Below are 7,976 nucleotides of genomic sequence, written 5' to 3' on the forward strand. Positions count from 1 at the left end.
CATCTTCACCAGCACCATCTCATCTCAAACCCTAGTTCATCTCTTGTATCCAATCTTTGTATCCAAACCTCAGATTGGTACCTATGGGTTGCTAGTAGTGTTGATTACTCCTTGTAGTTGATGCTAGTTGGTTTACTTGGTGGAAGATCATATGTTCAGATCCATTATGCATATTAATACCCCTTTGATTATGAACATGAATATGCTTTGTGAGTAGTTACATTTGTTCCTGAGGACATGGGAGAAGTCTGGCTATTAGTAGTCATGTGAATTTGGTATTTGTTCGATATTTTGATGAGATGTATGTTGTCATCCCTCTAGTGGTGTCATGTGAACGTCGACTATATGACACTTCACCATTGTTTGGGCCTAGAGGGAGGCATTGGGAAGTAATAAGTAGATGATGGGTTGCTAGAGTGACAGAAGCTTAAACCCTAGTTTATGCGTTGCTTCGTAAGGGGCTGACTTGGATCCATATGTTTCATGTTGTGGTTAGGTTTACCTTAATACTTCTTTTGTAGTTGTGGATGCTTGCAATAGAAGTTAATCATAAGTGGGATGTTTGTCCAAGTAAGGACAACACCCAAGCACCGGTCCACCCACATATCAAATTATCAAAGTATTGAACGCGAATCATATGAACGTGATAAAAACTAGCTTGACGATAATTCCCATGTGTCCTCGGGAGTGCTTTCCTTCATATAAGAGTTTGTCTAGGCTTGTCCTTTGCTACAAAAAGGATTGGGCCATCTTGCTGCACCTTATTTACTTTTATTACTTGCTACTCGTTACAAATTACCTTATCACAAAACTATCTGTTACCGATAATTTCAGTGCTTGCAGAGAATACCTTGCTGAAAACCGCTTATAATTTCCTTCTGCTCCTCGTTGGGTTTGACACTCTTACTTATCGAAAAGGCTACGATAGATCCTACACTTGTGGGTCATCAGGGAACTTCCCTCCTGGAGGGGGAAATCATCGTCATCATCATGACCAACAACTCTTCCATCTTGGGGAGGGCAATCTCCATCAACATCTTGAACAACACCATCTCATCTCAAACCCTAGTTCATCTCTTGTGTTCAATCTTGCTACCGGAATTATAGATTTGTGCTTGTGGGTGACTAGTAGTGTTGATTACATCTTGTAGTTGATTACTATATGGTTTATTTGCTGGAAGATTATATGTTCAGATCCAATATGCTATTTAATACCCCTCTGATCTTGAGCGTGATTATCATTTGTGAGTAGTTATTTGTTCTTGAGGTCATGGGAGAAATCATGTTGCAAGTAATCATCTGAACTCGATATGTGTTCGATATTTTGATAGTATGTATGTTGTGATTCCCTTAGTGGAGTCATGTGAACGTCGACTACATGACACTTCACCATATTTGGGCCTAAGGGAATGCATTGTGGAGTAGCAATTAGATGATGGGTTGCGAGAGTAACAGAAGCTTAAACCCCAGTTAATGCGCTATTCCGTAAGGGACCGATTGGATCCAAAAGTTTAATGCTATGGTTAGAATTTATTCTTAATACTTTTCTCGTAGTTGTGGATGCTTGCGGGGGGGGGGGGGGGCTTAATCATAAGTAGGAGGTTTGTTCAAGTAAGAAGAACACCTAAGCACCGGTCCACCTACATATCAAATTATCAAAGTACCAAACACGAATTAAACCAACATGATGTAAGTGACTAGATGAAAATCCTGTGTACCCTCAAGAACGCCTTTCTTATCATAAGAGACCGTTTTGGCCTGTCCTTTGCCTAAAAAAGGATTGGGCTACCTTGCTGCACTTATATTGCTACTATCGTTACTTGCTCGTTACAAATTATCTTGCTATCAAACTACTCCGCTACTTACAATTTCAGCACTTGCAGACATTACCTTGTTGAAAACCACTTGTCATTTCCTTCTGCTCCTTGTTGGGTTCGACACTCTTACTTACCGAAAAGAGCTATAATTGATCCCCTATACATGTGGGTCATCAGATAGCTGTCCTGGTGTGGGATATTAGTTGTAGATGCGGTTAGATAACGGTCTATTCACGGACGTAATTCTTATACAAGATTATGCAATAAATGACCGTAGTCATAAATACTAGTATTGTAATCGCTGCCCACTATAATTTGTTCACCACACCACACTTATTTGCTTAGAGAGACGTCACTAGTGAACCTATGGCCCCGGGGTTCTATTTTCCATTATTGAAAACATCTACAAAAATATCATTCTTTGTTGTACCGTTTTATTTTATTGTCTATCAATTCCTACCATGCCATGCAATTTACCTTTGTAAGTAGCAGGACAAGAATCATGATAACCTTCTTGAAATGTTGGATCAAGATAGGGGCGAAGATAGGAAAAAAGGTCATCAGAGTCAACACGAACAAGAAGTACTAATGTAGGCCCTCAAAAACAAAGTAAAGATAATGTATGGCTAAAAATGTGCAACCCATATTGAGTACCATGTTTATTATGTTTTTAGTAACCTCACATTAAATAAGACATCATAGTTGTCAATGTATCATAACAAAATAAGCTCTGGTTACAAAAATAGTTATTTCTCTATTTTTTCTTGACCTCCCTGATCTTTTATCTTCAAAAAGTAAAATTCATTTTGATGGGATGTGACTTGACGCTTAATCTAGATTTGCATATTCCACGCGATTGGATTATCCATCGAGACCTTCAAGCAATTATAAGAAAAAAAAAATCAACACGTTAAACAAACCCTAAGATTATAGGACAATAAGAATTTTTAGATAATAGGAGAATAGGAATTATAAGAAGAAATCGGCTTTAGTGTCACTTAGAGATTGAATCTGCAGAACGAATCTTGACTACTTATAGAGGAGAGGAGTGGAGATTGGGTGGTGTGGTAGGGCCGCGGTGGTTTCAGGAAAACAGAGGGGTCGGGGGCAACCTGGAAAGAAAGAACGAAGGACGACTCACGACAAGAGGCATGAATGATCGAGTGAGCCAGGAGATCGATTTGTTTGGGATACGTGGAGCGCTCGAGTCACGATACAAGTAATATGTGAGGCTGTTGGAAATCTATTTTTTCTGAGGCCCTGGAGTCCTAGCATAAATTGATCAATCAGAGTAGTGTGAGAATGGACAATGCTCGATTTCCACCAACGATCGATTTGTTTTTCACTATCGGCAGTGGCCAGCGGGGTTATTTGGGCTATGTGGCTGCTGGGTCAGACTGGGCCTGCATGCTATTTGGGCTACGGGAGTCAGCTGGGTCAGACAGGGTCAGTCTTTTTGGTTCACTCCATCCTTTCTTTCATGGGTTGTATGTATATAACAGGGTTTAAGCCAAGGTCATCAGGGTCAATTGACCCTGGCCCAACATTGTAGCTCCGCCCCTGGGGCAAGAGTGTGATGTGTTTTGTGTGCACGCACCCGTGACTTTGTTTGCTTAAAGGACTCCTATTAATTTCATAAACCTTGGTTCTCAATCGAGGGAACTACTTATTTCTAAGTTACTTCATCCTTACACTTGGGGGTTGCCCAATCACTTTTACGAGAGATCAAGCAATGTGCAACCGTTGGACAAGTTCTTTGGAGCAAGTGAAGCACACTCCTCGTAGTGGTGTCACCATTGACCAATAAGTAATCTTGTTGTCTTTCCACATTTGCATTACTATAAGCATTCTCGTCAATTTAAGCATTCGCCTGTTTTAGAACAACTTAGCCCAACAGAGGTGCCGACAAATGCCCAAACCGAAGGGCAAATCATTTGGCCTTCATCCTTTCTGGAACTTGTTGCAAGGCCACAAGAAGTGAAAGTCATGGAATTATGATGGTAGTTCGAAAGCTAGGAAGTGTAAAAATTCATCTCGATGGACGATGGTGAAGATTATGATGGTGATGGAGGAAAAAGGTGTGAAGTTCCACTCCAGCATCTACCACGGGTCTTGTCGATGAAAGGAAGAAGGGAAGAGAGAAACTCAAGAGTGAAGGAAATGTGAAGGCGGTGAAAAAAAGATCGATGAGTTGATGAGAACGAGAAACAAGTACAACGAGAAGAGGAAGCCATAAAAGTTAGAGAAGGTGGCTAGATGGGATGCTATGCAAGAGAGAATACGACATGATGTAGAGATGGATGCACGTAGGCTTGATACGTCTTCAACGTATCTATAATCATTGCTTGTTTCATCCTATTATATTACCACTTTTACATGCTTTATATGTCATGTTATATTATTTTTATCGACTAACTTATTAACTTAGTGCCCAGTGCTAGTTCTTGTTTTTCGCATGTATTTTGTTTCACAGAAAAACATACCTACCAAAGTTCAAACACGATGAAACTTGACGGTGATTTTTTATGGAACATAAGAGACCCTAGAAGCTTCAAAGAGAGACCATAAGACATACAAGGGGGCCACAATCCCTCGTGGTGAGCCCTGGGGGTAGGCGCCAGAGGTGAACTTGTGGCCCCCCTAAGCCTCTGTTTGACCTAATCTCTAGCCTATAAATTCTCTAATATTCCAAAAACCCTGAAGCGAGCCCCGAACCAATTCTTCCGCCACCGCAAGGCTATTTTTCTGTCGCCGCTTTCTTCCGCGATCCCATCTGGAGGCTTTTTTTGGTACTCTTCCAGGCAAGGAAACCATTGGGGAGGCTATCTTCATCAACCTTGTTGCCTCCATGATGATGATGTGTGAGTAGTTCCTATAGGACCTACGGGTCCATAGCAATAGCCGGATGGCTTTCTCTCTCTCTCTCTCTCTCTCTTGATCTTTAATACAATGATTCTTCCGAGATCAATCTGATGTAATCTTTTGTGATGTGTTTGTTGGGATCCGATGAAGTGTGGCTTTATGATCAGATTATTCATATATCTATTTTGAGTTCTTGAGCCTTAATTACTGTGTAATTTTATAGCTTCGTATTTTACTCCAATCTACCAGTCTACTTTGGCCAAGTTAATTGATTTATCCTTAGTGGGATAGGTGCTTTATAGTAGGTTTAATCTCACGGTGATCATGTCCAGTGACAGAAAGGATAAGTACACATAATTATATTCTTGCTAGTAAGGATAAAAGGATGGACTTTGAACATATTGCTTGGCCTTATTCTGTATACATTATGTCATCTTGCTTAATGTGTTACTCGGTTTGTATGAACTTAATACTTTGAGATGCATGCTGGATATGGGTCTTGGCATGGAGTAATAGTAGTACACTTCAGTAAGTTTAACGGTCTACTAGTCACAGACGTAATGCCTATATAATGATTATGCATTTGATAATCTTCATAACTATGCGCAATTCTGTCAATTTCCCAACAGTAATTTGTTTACCCTTCGCTACTCTGCTTTGGGGAGATATGTCTCTAGTGAACCTATGGCCCCTCGGTCCATTCTCCATATATTACTAGTTCCTACAATTGCTATCAATCTACTATCATTATCCTAGTTATTATTATCCTTTGCTATCTTTATTATTATTTTCTTTTAACCTTGTGGCTAGCAAGAACAAGGGGAGTGATGACCCCCTTGCCTTTGTTGGGTGGAAGCAATTATTTTGTTTGTGTGCAAGTGTTGTTAACATTGTACCTGTATTGCCTCCTATTGGTTCGACAAACCTTGGTTCTTAACTAAGGAAAATACTTTATGCTATTGTGCTACATCACCCTGACTCTTCAGGGAAATCTAACAACTCCTTCGGGAGTAGCAAGGCTCCAAAATCAAAAGGAGATGGAGGTGCTTAGGCTCCAAATTAAGGAGATCGTGTGAGAGATGAATGCATAGCCAGGCATAATCGGTTTATCATGTTGGATTTGAGCCAAATGGATCCAGTGGTGTGAGATTTTTGGACGAAGGCGCGAGATATGGTCATACGTTCCAAGAACTTCGAAGGAGCGCACACACCAAAGGAGGATGGGACAGTGCACATGATGGTAACATGTGATTTGTACATGTCATTTGTTTAACTGTTTTTGTTCATGCAACTTGTCGAAAACTATATCTATGTGTTACTTGATGTGCTCTGCAGATAAATTTGGGAGAGAACAAAGTTTTTGAATGAAAACAGGAAAAAAATTATGAAGACTGCAATATGATGATTCTGAGTTTGCTCGTCGTGTGCCTGGCCTTCGAATGCATATAGAGCAAACCGCGCTCGATATACACCATGCTGATTGTACATATGACGACTTTGCTAGACTTGCTCTAAAACTGCACTAGTTGCGACAGTAATCAAACTAAAGTTCCAATCCATTCGCTCAAGAGCAGCTGCACCTTTGATTTGCAACATTTTTAAACTTAGGAATAGGAATAGGAATACGATTGGAGTGGTATGTTCTTTCAAATTCTATGTGATAAGAAATTCACTTGAGTTTAGATTAAATAGTGTTTCATGCCACAAGGAAAATAATAATAATGTACTAATAGTCTTAAGTTGATGGAAATCCTTTCTCTATAGAGAGTGCAAACAACCCCTAAAATTGTCATTGGAATTCAATACTGCTCGGAATTGTTTACCTACTTGTTGGGAGGGGATTTGTAGCACGCAGATGCGAGGGCACACATCCCCCTGTTTCTTTTGGCTTTCGATTTTCAATCTTTCGTATTTTTTGAACCAAATGTCCAAATTAATATTTTTTTTCATATTCATGTTTCTGTCGACAAGGGCTTTCAACTTCTGAAACTTAGTACAAGCGACCGACAAAATCCGACAACATCTTAAGCTTTAAGTTCAACTCTAAAACTTGGTATGACCGACCGACAAAATCACATGTTTTAGAAGGACCGACAACATCCAACAACTTAATACTTGTTGTGCCTTCGTGCAAGATCCAAGAACTTTGCAGGCACGGTTGAGCAGGTGCGTGTCACCACACCTGCGTGTCCCTGTGAATTTCAGTTACTTCGTTAATCTTTAATCGTTTTGCAAACAAACGCCGTTTATTTCCAGAACAACATAAAAACAAATGTGAAAGGACAAGAGTACCTACTTTGATCTGTGAGAATATCACTCTAGTTTTTGCGAGCTGTTATAACGGCTTAAAAATTACTAATAACTGAGTTTTCTTACCAAGTGATCACTGGTGAAGCATCCTTAATAGCTGTGCTGTCCACATGGCAGTTTGGGACCCCCGTGCAACTGGAGCATGTGCATAAGTTGGGACTGACTGTGTACGTTAAGATAAGATAATATTGTCATCTCAAAAGATGCTTTGCTAATTGCTATTGTATTCCTCCTGTACTTAAAAAGGATTAGAACGACAAGACCTAGCTTGGACAGCTGATGCATGGGTGGCAAGACAGCCGTCTAAATGACAGCAGAGAAATAGGTTCTCTTTTCAGAACATAATATTTTTGTCCCAACTCCCAACTCATCTTACCAGCACATTAGTTCGGTATAAAGAAGAAACTCACTAAAAAATCAGCACATAAACGAGAATGCAAAATATCATGTCGTCGATCTGTCGCATCATCCCTTTATTTGTGCAAGTATATCACAACCGCTGGATCTATAATTCTATATAGATGCACATAAACAGGGTGTACTGTTACAACCACATACCACACCTGTTTTATCTTCATAATTGTTACTCCCCCGTTCTATAATGTAGTGTGTATAGTTTTTTTTTGAAATGTCAAACCTTGTAAACTTTGACCAAGTTTGCAGAGAAAAACTATTTATATCCACGATACCATATATATATAATATGGAACTTCATCTTATAGTTAATCTAATGATATATGTTTGACATTTTATATGTAAATGTTTTTCTCGACAAACTTGATCAAATTTGTGAGATTTGACTTTTCAAAAAAATCTATATGCACTACATCATGGAATGGAGGAAGTACTAAACAAACCATAATTTGCTAGGTGCAAGTTTTTTTTGCTGACTTATAGAATAAGTTGCCTCCTATCTAGCTTATTTTAGAAGCCCAACTAAAAAAATTTAGAAGTCTACTAGTTAAGTTGGGTAGGGGGGAGTGAATA

Source organism: Triticum urartu, chromosome 2A, assembly GCF_056163025.1.
Source record: "Triticum urartu cultivar PI428250 chromosome 2A, HENAU_Tu73, whole genome shotgun sequence".
Lineage (NCBI taxonomy): Eukaryota > Viridiplantae > Streptophyta > Magnoliopsida > Poales > Poaceae > Triticum > Triticum urartu.